The sequence below is a fragment of the Nymphalis io genome, chromosome 8 (genome assembly GCF_905147045.1).
Source record: "Nymphalis io chromosome 8, ilAglIoxx1.1, whole genome shotgun sequence".
NCBI lineage: Eukaryota > Metazoa > Arthropoda > Insecta > Lepidoptera > Nymphalidae > Nymphalis > Nymphalis io.
In genome coordinates this window covers 11,401,335-11,416,576 of record NC_065895.1, presented here as the reverse complement: position 1 = coordinate 11,416,576, position 15,242 = coordinate 11,401,335, and the positions used below count along the sequence as shown (strand labels likewise).

The 15,242-nt window shown below is 31.8% G+C and overlaps 1 protein-coding gene across 2 annotated transcripts in view; it reads left to right on the top strand.

The window, feature by feature from the left end:
- LOC126769932 (rho GTPase-activating protein 21) overlaps nt 1-15,242 on the top strand; it is a 310,744-nt gene that overhangs the window by 114,945 nt on the left and 180,557 nt on the right. The window lies entirely within an intron of this gene.

Below are 15,242 nucleotides of genomic sequence, written 5' to 3'. Positions count from 1 at the left end.
CCGTTTCATGCTTTAATATTATTGAATTAGAATAGCCGAAATGGCCCAGTGGTAAGAAAGCGTGAATCTTAACCGATGATCGTTGGTTCAAACCCGGGAAAGCACCACTGAATTTTCATGTGCTTAATTTGTGTTTATAATTCATCTCATGCTTGATGTTGAAGGAAAACATCGTGAGGAAACCTGCATGTGTCTAATTTCACTGAAATTCTGCCACATGTGTATTCCACCAATCCGCATTGGAGCAGCGTGTTGGAATAAGCTCCATGCCTTCTCCTCAAAAAATGAGAGGAGGCCTTAGCCCAGCAGTGGGACATTCACAGGCTGTTACTGAAAACAATTACATAATTTTATTATCCCAGGAATCTCTCAAAAGTTTGTAATATTTGATCAATATTAATTAGTTGTGATGAGGTACGGTAAGGTGAGCCCGTATGGCATTGACTTTTTAATGTAAAAATAATAATCCTTTGAATATCGTAACACATAAATCGCTATAATATTTAAGTATATTATAATATTACCATGTGGCCTTATAAATTATCCAGCATTACGATCGCTCCCGAAATGTTAAGTTTATGTTACATAAAATGATATAATTTATGTAGTTACTAAATGCCAAAATGATATTGCTTGTCCGACTTACGGTACAAAGCGGTTGAGTGAAACTTATAACGCCAATATTTAACTATGAAATCCATACAAATAATCATTGAAATGCAAACCAAACTAAATACATAAAATAAATTTTCACTCTCATAAAGTTATGACGCAATATAATATCCTATGAGCCAAGTAACGGGATAATATTTCAGAAAGTATTGAGCTGGTATAATATATTCATTCTTTGCTACAAATGGCAATAGTTATCATACAGCGCTTATGCAAAGCAATTGATAGTAGAATATCGTTATTTAAAATATGTCATAAAGATTTTAATCGTCAGGTCTAAAAGCTTGTGATGTCTGTGTGTATATTGTTCAGTCCCTTAAACAATTAACAATAATATCACGATGACGTTGTTGCTAAAATAATAGGTGTTTTCTAACTATTAAAAATGCACTTGAAGATCGTGGAAGGTGGAACAAATAGATAAGCAATTCGCAGTTTTTTTTCGGGTTGATTACTTGTTCGTGTGCGTAGACCAATCCCTACGTTTATAGCTCCTTAAGTTTTTAAACCTGAAAGCTGAAGGTATCGTGATGTGTGTACTTAAAATATTTATTGATGTAATAAATCAAGAAAGTTAAAAAAAAATGCGAAATTATTTCTTTATCGAAATTATATTTTATGTCTTCAATTATAAAATATAATTTACTCTGATAGGCCATACAGCTGCAGAACCGTTGCGGAACCGATGGCTTGCTTTATTAAAAAAAATGCGTGCATTTGAGGCTTTGAAAGCGAGTAAAGACGTTGCTTCGTTGCTTACTGCGCTGAATGCCTTCTCTGGTCGTCAGCGATGGAATAGAAAATGCACCTGTGTTTGCGAATACAACTGCACAATAATATTTTATTGCGTAGACGTAATTAATAATCATTTCAGGAAATGTAGAGTTAATTTTGTCACTATAACTGTATAAACACTATCTCAATGCATAAATATTGACACTAAAATAAATAAAAGAAAAGAACTATTGATTTCATCGATCACGAAATATCGCCTGCATATAATGTAAGCCAATTAATTTATTTCGAGATGGCCAAGATTTATAGGCCTTTTTTTAACAAACTAACTTGACCTATATTAAATTTAATAATTATATTTTATACACCAAAAAATTATAAAATTCATTATCATTGAAGGTAAAGTCTGTACACTCTAAACTTACTACTAGCTACTCGTAATTTAGTCGGACTTAATTATGATAAAACTTTGTAAGTGAGTTCGCTATAATAATAAAATCCTGGTAAAGCCATAAGGGACACTTTCACTTTGACGATGACTCAAATGAAAAGTTATTCCTTTTGTTCTAGTTTCCATTGACCTTCGTCTACGTGACGTATTACGAAACACTTCAAATGGAAAGGGTTATTCGTATTAAAAAACAATGTGCGTTATTTTGTTGCTATAAATGAATATATATTTTTTATTACAGATTTATTGTATGATAAGTACACCAAAACTCACTTTTATCCAACGAGGATGAAAAGAGTAGTATGAGTTGTAAGAGTAGACCTTTCTAAGAAACTGTTCCACAAATCTGGTAAACAAAAAGCTGGCGCTTATTTAGCTCAAAACCACGGTTCAGTGAGGGAATAATAACAGCGTTCTAGGTACAATGCCGCAGGACAATCTTGTGGATTGCATGTTTCTTCTATAATTTGTAATATAATATTTGTATAGTTTGTTTTTATTTTCATTGTATATTCTTTAAATTTAAATTTAAAATATTTGTAAAATTAATGAGGATGATTTACAATATTACATTTAATTACACAATATTTTGGTACCAATATCTTTAATATTCTGATATAGATACCGTAAGCTATGTTGAATGTTTTATGTTTTAATAATGGTATATTTAGTGATTATATAAATAAAAAGAACGCTTCATTCCAAACTCTTCCCTGTTCATTAAAATGTATAACTTAAGAAAAAGTTTTCAATTGAATTAATGCATTATGAAAACCAAGATATTCTCATCGTTTCTTTAAGCTTTAACGTTTCTAAATTCGAATATAGTTACTATTGTCTAGTTGTCAGCTTGCAGACATATAATGCCTTATAGAAAGAAAGGCTAACATCGCTACACGTGTGTTAAAGGCTTTAGTCACACCAACGCCAATACCATATTTGGGCGAGATTCGCACCCGACGCGGGAAAATTACATTGTTTATTTAACTATATACTATTTTGCATACAATCAGAGAGAAAGTGCTATTGATATTTTAATCATAGCAGCAATTTATTCGTCCGTGAAATCGATATCTCAATTGAGTTCGGTTCGCACCCAGATTTCCCGGTTACTGTCTTATTAACATAACTAATAAATGCTTAGTGTCGACTCATTTGTTATTTTGTCGTAACGTCGAAATATTAAATTATTCATCGATGCCGCGTAATATTGTTTATTGGTGATCTAATTTCTTGTTAGTGTTCGACGTTTTAGAACTATAAACATTTAGAGTGGTTTAGCGTTAATATCAATAAAATTTAGGCTTTGTTATATCTATTCAAAATTCTCGAACCTTAATATCGAGGCAAAACTTTGCACAGAAGTACAAAACAATGGAATTAACCGAATAAAAGTAAAATTTTAATTCACTTAAGAACACATGTATTACCATGATTTCCGCTCTTGTAAACCGAAAAACTCTGAATGCGCAAATAGTTGTCAGTTTAAGTAAATTAACAAACTCTTTAACGTTTTGTTCGTACATTGTACACGCATGGATTCATACAAACATTACAACTAGTTCATGAATAACAATGCATTATTTAACGAGTTGGGAACTGAACTGCGCATTAAAGTTTGAAGCAACTGACTTCATATAAACATTTCTGAACTGAATGCTGAAACTATGTTAATGTTACATAAACTTTTTTCAATATGAAAAAAGTTTTGAAAATTTTGAAAATTGTCAATTTTCAAACGATAATTGCTTTTACATATTCAACGCTTTATTTTTATTAAAGAAATTGAAATTGATAATTGATAGTTGCTGCTGTCTTATGTATTGATGCAGTCATCACTTATTACAACGTCAAAACGTTTAAAGGCTAAAATGAATATATAAAATAATGCTTGGTTTTGTTCGTATTCTAATGCGTTCATTCATCGTTCGTCCGATTGACTTGAAGCTTCATTTAGTGTTAGCATTTATATATGTGAGTAAAATCCGATAATTATTAACATTTTTTTTAATTTAATTGCTACATATTAAACAACTTAGGGCCACAGTTGTTACCGTTATTGCTGTATTTTTTATGTTTGCAAGTATACCAAAGACAAATTTAAACATTGACCTTTATTCTACTTTATATTTTTACAGTGCCAATGTTTATGTGCATAGGTGACTAAATGTTACCTGGTGGTTTGTTTACCTATCTATTAAAAAATAGAAAGTATCCATGTTAACCTTGGTATATAATGTATGCCGGCTAATATTGTATAACCTTAATATCCATCCGGTGTTTTCCACGTATTCTTGCAATGATCGACAGACAGACAATATTTGTGAATGTTGTGTTTTCGGCCTTGTTCCGAAGATCAATTTTATTTTTATTTTCAAATAATAATATTTGACACCTCTCACGACTTTTATTATGTCCGCAATATTATATATATATATATATATGCTTGGAATTTGCAATTAGATCATGCTGCGAGTTGATATGTATATATAGGCAGAACTTCATACCTCATATTTCGTTAGAATATTTTATTTCACTTTGTCGCAGAAAACGGAACCCCGAAATTAATTATCAGCTCAGACTAAGAACATGACTTCTTAGCTTGTTGGATTTGATCCTACGACCTTCGGTTAAGACACACATGTTCTATCCTTTTGTAATAACTTCTCTATAATTACCTATATTTCATTAGCTCTTCAGATTCATGCGAGCTGTTAAGTAACCATTACATAAAACCCTCTCACGAAGCCATGATTCATTTAATACATTTGAAAAATGTTGCTATTCGAAGGTCCGTAAAGCATTTCAAACGTATAGTGAATAAGATATCTTACAATTCGTTCCATGCATTTCTTAAAACACAAAGACTACGTATTGAATAACGCTAAAGCGAAAATAATACAAGAATTACTAAGTTAGAAGTATTTATAACGAGCGGAAGGGACCCGCTTTCCCGGACTAAGTCGGCTACAGCTGGACTAGATAATGCTTTTACAGAAGAATGATTCATTCATTGATAGAAAATGAGGGAAGTGATCAAACTGTGTACTATTTTTTTTTTATTCACCTTATTTGCTTGAAGTATGTTCAGCCTTCACCTAAACTGTTATTTGTGCAGGTTAAATTATTGTTATTTAAGCAGATTCGAATTTTGAATATTTATTTTTGATTTAAATCAAAAATGTCTTAAAGACTATCTCGAAAAACTGTGTCATTTAAATACTATATAATATTGTCGACATATAAATACTAAAGTTTTTTTTTTTTAATTTATATTTTTTGGTATATATAACAAATATATCTTGTTATATCAAAACTTTCATTTAATTGCTTCATAACTTAATTAATTGTATGTGACCTGATGGTATTTTGCTTTTATGAATTCATTATTCTTTTGTTGGATATATTTGTGAAAAAAAAGACATTATGTTCAAATATAACATATTGTGTACAGTGTGAAAAAGCCCTTTCAAGCGCAGCGCAGTGCGTGCGCGCATGCAATTGCATTTAATTTATGATCAACCATACTGATGCTTCACGAGCGGGAAAACTAAGGAGTTTTTGCTGAGAAATTCTGCCTTTAAACAAATAGCAAATAGATTTATAAAAAAAAAAACTATTAAAAATTTAAAATTGTCTACGATAACAAAAAGCGTACGATTAGTTTTTTTTCATTAAAAGTCTGTACCATAAATAATATTTATTAATATTATTTTATTACCGTTATAAAAGAAATATTTTAGTCATTATATAAAGTATCAGACATGAAAGTTTGGAAGACGAAATTCAATAACAATAAATTCATCGTTCGTGTACATATAATTAACATTTATTTTATGAATATTGACAATTAGTACCGCTTCGTATATTTTATTGGCATATTATATAACATTTTTTTAATACTTTCTTTTGCGTATCTCCATATAAAGAATTCGTCGACTATTAACATCGGAGCTGGTTTGCATTAGGTCGAACCGACATTTTTGTCGCTGATCGGCTGTCTTCCTGGCTACGGTATATGTCAAGTCCACACTTTAATCGATGGAAGACACGTCACAAAACAGCTGTAAGTTGGCTTCCGCGTACAATGGAACGAATACGATTAAGCGATAGGTACGTCGAACAGACGAGTGTGAACGGCGCAATACAAAGCTGTTTTTCAATAATATCCGACACGGTGATTAAATCGTAGCAGACTCTTCAATAATTGTGTCGCGGCCGATATTTTTATCGGATCCAACTTATGTAAATATGGCTATTAAATACACCGCCAATATACCGTTAACGTTACTATAAAAGGCAGTATGTAAAAATCAAGTTCTATTTCGAATTTAAAAATGTCTTATATATTTTTTTTAATTTATTAAGGTTCTACATATATTACTTATAAGTAAAAATGGAGATAAAAAAATGGAAATAATCAGTATAACCGCCTACCTTAAAGCACATACTCCTAAATACAACTTTTTGCTCTTACAGACAATACGATACATTAGTGCGTTTCATCCAATATGAACCAGACGTGAGAGACATGAGTATTTGAACAAGTAAATATAATTGTCAGCTAGAGTTATTTATATTGACGTGATTAATTTATACAAAACGGAGATTATACAACTAGTTCCGAATTACCGAACGGTCTCTATTAATTAATGTAAGTTTTTTTATTATATAACGCCATCATAACTTCTGATTTACGATCAGAGCGCACTTCCAACGACGTCACTTTATGTTACCGGTTTATTTCTATCGGGATTTTATAGTATTTTTATAGTTATAATGTTTATATGTATTTGTTTGTTATAATTAAATCTATCAAAATGAGCTTTAGCCAATATTCTAGAAGTAAGGAGTTGAGAGACGATTAAGCAGATAAATGAAACCCTTTATTTTAGACGAAAACGTTAACTATATTATATCCTGCTGAATATAAAAAGTAGACTTGCTAGCCTATTTTTGTGTCACATTTTTTTTCTTATGATTGATTAATTGATGTTTGAAATGATGATAGCTTGATATTACATTAAAAATGCTACTTACTTTATATATAATAAAATATGAGTCTTTTTTTAAATGATTTCTCTTTATGAACTTTTAACATTATTGCCAAGCTCTAAGCCCAATAAGTGCCCAAAATTTTACAAATTTGTAAACGAATCTTTTAAGGGATTACTGATATAACATGGTATCTAAACCTGATGCATGCTCTACTTTATACACAATCACTCATTCAAGTACCAGTTATTCTGATGACATGCAACGTGGCGATTAATGACTTTACACATTGGGTAACCCCCCCATTTTTGCAACAATAATTTATATGGACAGATTTGCTCAGTGAGTCTTAAATGGTTCATTCGCTCGACTCACTAATCTACCAAAAGTAAAAATAAATAGCTGTCAACTTTAATTTAAGACAAGTTTATTCAGAATGTGGATGCTTTTAAACGCTTAATCGATACCGACATAGCAAAACTATCGTAATATTTACGTAATTAGATAAACTAATTTGATATTAATAAAAGTAAAAGTGGAGAGAGCCAGTTGAGAGGAACGACAAAACGTTTTGTCTAGAATAGGTTGGTCAAGGAGTGGTTTAATAATATCGATTCATCAAAATCGTGCATTCGAAGAATCGATTTGTAATATAATAGAATCGGATATTGAATTGCATTTCTTAATTAGATTATTTTACAATCGTTCTCGAATGTGAGTGATGAGCTTCGATTCGCGTTCTGAGATTTAATGAATTCGGTTGATCATTGATCTTTATCATCGAGTAATCTTTCAAATCAACACAAATGGATTGTAAAATTACTTTTTACTATGTTTTAAACCTTTTAATTTTATTGTCTGATATCGTAACTTGTAATTAAAGTTTGTTTCATAATAGCAATGTAGTGTATTAATTATAGATTAATTATTTTATATATTTTCTCATAATGTAAAATACAGTAACAAGTCATATTGAACATTTTCATTATTTTATTTAATAACATAACAATAAATCAACTTTTTAATAATTATATTACAAAATGAAATTTTGGGTAAAATAAGGCGCAGCGTATAATTTACTTAGATTTAGTTTCCACCGAGAAGAACCGACAAGGTGCGTAGTTGTTATTCCTTTAACAATATAATTTTTACTTTTTTTTTCAATTTAATTGGACTAGTGATTAAATGGTCAATATTTTTGAACGAGTCCAACTTATTGATGCTTCTTACAATAACTTTTATTGATTGATAGATAAGTCGTAACGTCGAATAGCTACTTCGAGTAGCATAGGATATAAATTTAAAAATGGATATTTTTTCCATTTTCAGGGACGCATGATGTATTTGGCATAAGTCCAAACATTTGGAGCCGTACAAATACTTAGCAAAAGGTTACCATTTGGGAACCCAGTTCAAACTCTAGACTATAAATAACGAACATTTCCGCGTTACATATGTACGTGCTAAAGAACGTGTTGACGTTTAAAGTTTTCATTATATAACTTAATAACTTTCTTACTTAAGTTAAACAAAGCGGTATGACGCGTTATGTTGACGGGTAAACGAAATTAAAAGTTGTCTACGCGCCGCTTTCGTCACTTTCATAATTAAAATTAATAATTTGTGGTTAGCAAAGTAAAATTTTTATTTTTATTAATATTGATGGTTCGTTAAGGATATAGGCTTGTTTTGCTGTTTTTTAAATGACAAAAGACAGAACGGCAGACCAGCAAATATAAAAAGGCCACTTGACTGTTATCAAAAGTCAAATAAAAATGCTTTATAAGATTTACGATCCCATTCATTATGCCGATATTGAGAACCTACAACCACATGGTAATTAAGATAATAATATCTAAGGGCATAAGCCCTCGGTTCGAACCGCAACAAAGAAAATCAAATTATTGCTGTTTGGTCTCCTGTACTTTTGTCTACCAAGTTAAGCTTGCAAATCAAATAATTAGCACGAATAAAAGCTTCGCGGAGACAGTACAGTTACGAAGAGAAGTGTGATTATATTGAAACGCATAGCGCAAATATATATGCCCTAATGATCCCAACTGTGCTAATGTCTATGTCTACAAGGTGACTGTATTGGCGTAGTGATTGTGTTCAGAAATTAAAAAAGTGCATATAAATATTAAATTAATTCTATGTTTAATGAAATATTTTATTTTTATTTTCAGGTATGGGAAAATTTTTGCAAAACCTAAAGTTATAGACTCTATGTAAGTAATATTATATATATTATATATATTCTTCTATAATATAAATATGTTGCAAGCCGTTATTATTGTATTTACCCCAGGTTTAATTTTATTACAAATTAAAATTTGAGTTTTTGTGTATTAATATAAGATTTTTTAAAATTTTGTAAGCAAGAAAATTATTCTCAACCTATTAGCCTAGGTGTGCGTATTGCCTGTATGTTTCTATACATTAAGACTACATATATATGTGCGTTGTAAGGGAATCGTTTTGTCGTCTTTATTTAGTGAAACTATAAACTACATAATATACGTCCCGGCTGGTATTTCTTAAACAATTTGAAAAAAAAAAAACAAAATTAGTTTGGTATTAAAGAAGTAATACATTTTTTAGTGCATACAGATTAAAATACATAGTTGGGGACCAATTTATAGTAAATAGGGATACGTAACTTCGTAGATATACCGGTCTCGAAACATCAATAATTTCGACCGAAACGAGAACCCGATTTCGAAATCATAAAGAAAAATCACTTTTACATAACAAACGATACGATATAATTTAAGAGTCAATTTCTTTTGATACTTTTACAAATTATTTGATAAACAAAAAGTGACTTTAAAAACAATAATGATATCGCGGTTTCTTTCGTAATCGTAATAAGTAATGGTAGTATCGCTGCTCCCAAACGATTTCTCCACGCAATGCGAACCAGCAGCGTAGCACCATTAATTCAATTTACCAGGATCGACTTTCTAAATGATGCACAAAGCTCATTTGTGGAATGACAAGTGAAATTGAAGCTGCCATTTTGCTTTCACGGGCTGAGCGGTGACATTTAGTTCTGAATCTAGATGGGGTCCAGATTATCGCGTTCAGCCATCTGTACTCTACCGGCCTCCATTTTATCTCCTCATTTAATATACGGGAAACACTTAATGGGTATAACTAAACTTAATGCGCGATAAAAGCAGCTTGTATAAGTGCTTTATTCGTATTTCGTAATAAGCTAATTTTAATGGTCTTGAAGATAGAATGAAGCAAAGATCGTTTTAAGTTTGAAGTAAGCGGATCTGATCCAATCGCTACGTCTCAGAGATGAGAGGATTGAAACAATTTTACTTATCAATTGATTGAAATCGATATTAGTATAATATATTATATTAATTGATTGATAACTAATACGTTTGGAATAGCTTCACTACAAATTTTGACAAATGTAGTTAATTATATTTGTTTAGCTTGGAGTTTATTTTTATGTAATTAATCATTCAATAGAAACATTGTAGATTAGCTTTAACACATGCTATTATATACTTAAAAAAATAAAATTGAGTCATAAATCAGTTTCGGACAATGTTCTGTTTCTCTGTCAACCCGTCATCTTAAATTATGCTGTAGGAGGTCTATTTGAAAATTAATAGAACTCTTCAGGTTTATTGAACATAGCCTGGATCACTTTTCATTAAATAAAGGGTTATCATGGAAGGGTTATGGTGGTAGAGCTTTGTGCAAGCTCGTCTGGGTAGGTACCACCTACTCATCGGATATTCTACCGCAAAACAGCAGTACTTGGTATTGTTGTGTTCCGGTTTAAAGGGTGAGTGAGCCAGTGTAATTACAGGTACAAGGGATATAATATCTTAGTTCCCAAGGTTGGTGGCGCATTGGTGATATAATTGATGATTAACATTTCTTATAATGCCAATGTCTACGGGCGTTGGTGACCACTTACCATCAGGTGGCCCAAATGCTCGTCCGCCTTCCTATTCTATAAAAAAAAAATGAATCAAAAACCAATCTGGCGTATCTTTCAGTTTCCACTGCAATTACATTTAACAGCAATAGCAGCTAGTGGCCAATAAATAAGTATTTGAGATCATTTTAAATTGTTTGTTTTAATTTAAATTAAAAGAATTAAAGCTGGTTGCAAGATTATAATAACCTCTGTATTAGCTGACCAAGTCTACTTACTAAAATGTAAACGAAATTTACAAAATCCAAGCGTCCGTAAAAGCTAAAAAATTTTATGTATCAAATAGTCTTATTTTTGTATTTTATAAAAAAAATATAGTGTAAGTAGATGTATAATATTTATAAATTATTCTTTTAATTATAAAGTTTAAAATTGGGTCGTTGATATAGTTGCTCGTATTATTGCATAACGTTTTAAAACTAGCGTCTTGACAGATACAATAATATGTATAATTTCATAGTCGACTGTACCGCTTTGAAGTGTACCAATTTCTTGCTAAGAACGCGCCTTGATTGTTTTGACGGTCGTTCCACTTTCCCGCTTTAATTTTAGACAAGTATTAATTAACTTTTATTTGAAACCATTTCTATGGTACTGTGTTGCTTACTAGCTTATGCTATATTTGTATTATATTATTATTTTAGATACTTATTTTTTTATATTATAGTTAGGCAAATGGGCCACGATATCATCAGCAAACCACCAACCACTGCCCATAGACATTGGTGATGTAAGAATTATTAACCGTTCCTTAGTCGCCAATGCGCCAACCAATCAACTGCCAACTTTGGGAACTGAGATGTTATATCCCTTGTGCATTTAGTTACACTGTCTCTCGCCCTTTAAACTGAAACGCAACAATACCAAGTACTGCTGTTTTGCGGTAAAATATCTGATGAGTGGGTGGTTCCTACCCAGATTGGCTTGCATATAGCTCAATCACCTAGTAACAAAATATATTTCAAACAAAATTATCGTATAAGTGTATTAGAGAAAATTTCATAATCAATGGTTTCGCTCTGATTATTTCAATGTTTGGGTTAATGTTATATTTACAAGAGTATCGTGAGAAGATTCGCTTTCTTCTCGTCTTCTCGTCGTAGTCGTATTTCTCTAAGAGCTATAAAATTAGATTTTCATCGGTAGCCGCTGAAACTAGAATTTAAGATGATGCTATCACGATTTCGATAGGGCTGCCGTTATTATACATATAACTGAACATAATTTGTTGCTACAAAACCATTATTAATTGTAGAATAATAACATTACAAATACATGAGAATCCAAAGAATTCTATCCACGGTTTTTTATCATCAATATAATTTTTTAATTGTTTATATTTTATTATATATTTACATAAGTACTATTTACAGGAAGACCTTAATTTAATACAAATTAGAAACAGCTTAACAAAGCATGACCTTCGTTGAACCTCAATTCCGATCCTCTGGGCGAAAAATTAATGCCTGTCCTGTCACCAGTATAGCCAATAAACCGAGTGTTATACTTTTATAGGTTTTTACACTTACTCCAAGGTCCAAGTGGTTCAACTGCAAACGAATTAAATAATCTGTCTTATTTATTAATGATTTTTAACATAATTTTATCGACTGTCAAAGTTAAAAATAGCTTTCACTTCATCTGACGCTACTCTGTAATGATCGCACAGCAATCGCACAGTAGTAACTATACATAAGAGTAATGTACGTTGTCACCACTATATAGATCAACGATACGCACTGAAACCGGTTTCTCCAAGGAAATGTATATGACCGACAACCGACTGTTATTTCCCCTCGCACATTAATCTGCAAGTTCATTGCTATTGAGGTTGTTATAATCCTTCCCCTGTTTGGGCATGTGCTCAGATGTTGGATCAGGGCGGTCTGTTACTTTAATTTTAATATTTTAATAGTAGCAACCCTGAACAATAGCGTTTCACTGGTCCATCGCATAACCCTCGGTTAGTGCACATTGCAATATTAATAAATTGAATACATTATATTAAAGTTAGCGAACAACATTAATGGATAGTAGAAAGCATTTAGAAGACAACGCTTGAGGACTATACCTTTCCTCTGACTGACCTCAATTTAATCAATCTAATATGAACCCTATATTTTTATAATAAGGATTAAAATTAAATGCGTTAAATGTAATTGTACAATACAATGGTCATTACTTATATTGACCAGATAATTAAAGTCTCTACGGGTTGGACATTTTACGAATATCTCCTATTAACGACGATCGATCGTTTCGGTATTATTTCATCATAATATGATTGTTTTATAAAACTAATTATAAATGTACATCCATTTATTATTAGCAGAACGGAAACCAGCTATTTTTTATTTGGCTTTGACTGTAACAATAGTCGATATCATTTAAAATAGCTAACAGAAAGAGCGGTAGAATATCTGTAGCTGGTAAATGTTTTACTGGTGGTAGGGCTTTGTGCAAGCTCTTGATGAGTGGGTGGTACCTACCCAGACGCTATTCTACCGCAAAATAGCAGTACTTGATATTGTTGTGTTCCGGTTTGAAGGGTGAGCCAGTGTAATTACATGCACAAGGGACATAAAATCTTAGTTCCCAGGGTTGGTGGCGCATTGGATATGTAAGCGATGGTTGACATTTCTTACAATGCCAATGTCTAAGAGCGTTGGTGACCACTTACCATCAGGTGGTCCATATGCTCGTCCGCCTTCCTATTCTATAAAAAAAAAAGTTTCTTAAACAATGTTGATTTCTTTGATTTGCGGAAAATTATAAATACTTACAAATAAAAAAATATGTTCATTCTGTTTTCTGTTTCATCTAACTAAATTATTAGTTATTTATTTAAATCTTGTAGTATTACAAGGGACAAATATTTTTAATATTTCTAATGTAAAATAAATATTGCAATAATATTTCGATTACTATGATTATTATTACTATGTTACAACATTTTTTTGTATGGAAAATTTTGGTATATACTAATACAAGTTCATCTTAAATACTGCATTAATGATAATTTAGCCCTTACCAATTGTAAATGTTTTATAAGCGGTTTTAATTAGTGAATCTGGGAACGTTGTCTGCGATCCATGATATCCCAGAACGATAGCTCGTACACGCTCGGGGTCGCGTGATATGCCAACATTGCGGACCGAGGGCTTGCGGCTAACCATCAAACCTTATAATTGAAGTTTATATGGCATTGCTAACGTATATTTTCAGTGAACACTTCTTACTTAACAGATGCACTCGCATGATCAGATATATTCGTTGCGAAAACTTATCTCTTAATCTTTACCAGTTTTTTCATCTCATTAACAAAGATTACATAACGTTGTAACGCCGATAACATCAGTTGCTCGACATGAAAAAACACTATGCTTTTATTACTAGCAGTATTTAATCAATTAAGTCACGAAAATATTGGAATATTTTCAACCAATCTCGCTACTTGTACTTTTTTAGTTCCAAGGCGAACACAAAAAGAGATATTATTTAAGATAAACCTAGCGGACAAGTCATTGCTAATTGCGACAATAAAAATTGTTGCGGACCATAAATCACTGTGCACATTCAACAATTTCCCTTAATTGGTCTCGTTTCCCAATCGAGAGATTGTGATCTCGAGCTGTGTGGCCGCTAGCCCTATGCCCAAATCAGCAGGGTGATCACCCTGACACTGACCGAACACGTGAAGTAATTAGTTTTGAGTAGACCACACACGGACAGCATTAAGCCAAAACTCAGGCGCCTGCGTTTAACTTTCATCCTCCGAACGAGTCTGGGTCGCATGAATCACGCTGAGATGCAAATATGAGAGGCTTCGCGCACTGACTGAACTTTAATGGTTCATTTAAGGCTCATGCAATCGTGTGGTATTACTTTGTTATCTTTTGCTATCAGAAAACAATAAAAAAATCTTAAAACAATAAAATGTTGAGTGGATTAGATATAATAAAATACAGCTATTTGAATGTGAAGATATATGAACATTATCTTATTTAGATAATTTAATAACTTTATTGAGTGCGTAGTGAACGATATAGGTCCCCGAGGGCAAGCTATTGTACGGGATTCGACATGATCTATATGGCAGTACCCTTAGCGCCAACAACGGACTTGATATCGGCATAAAACACGCAACCAATGTAACTAAGACGGAAACATGACAGGAACATTGTTGCGAGGGAATTTTATTCCGTTACACAGGTTGTAGCACCAATTGTAGTGCTGGGCTCATGTCTTGTTTATGGCCCTAATATTATTAATGTATTCCAATAAAGTGTACCAGCTAAACACCGAAAATTACAAACTTGTATGGGAAATAACAAAGTTGCTTTTAGTTTTGTTGTTTTAAATTATTCAATGACTTAATTAACGTTGCTTTCGCATGGTTTTAATGCCAATTCATTTGTTATACTC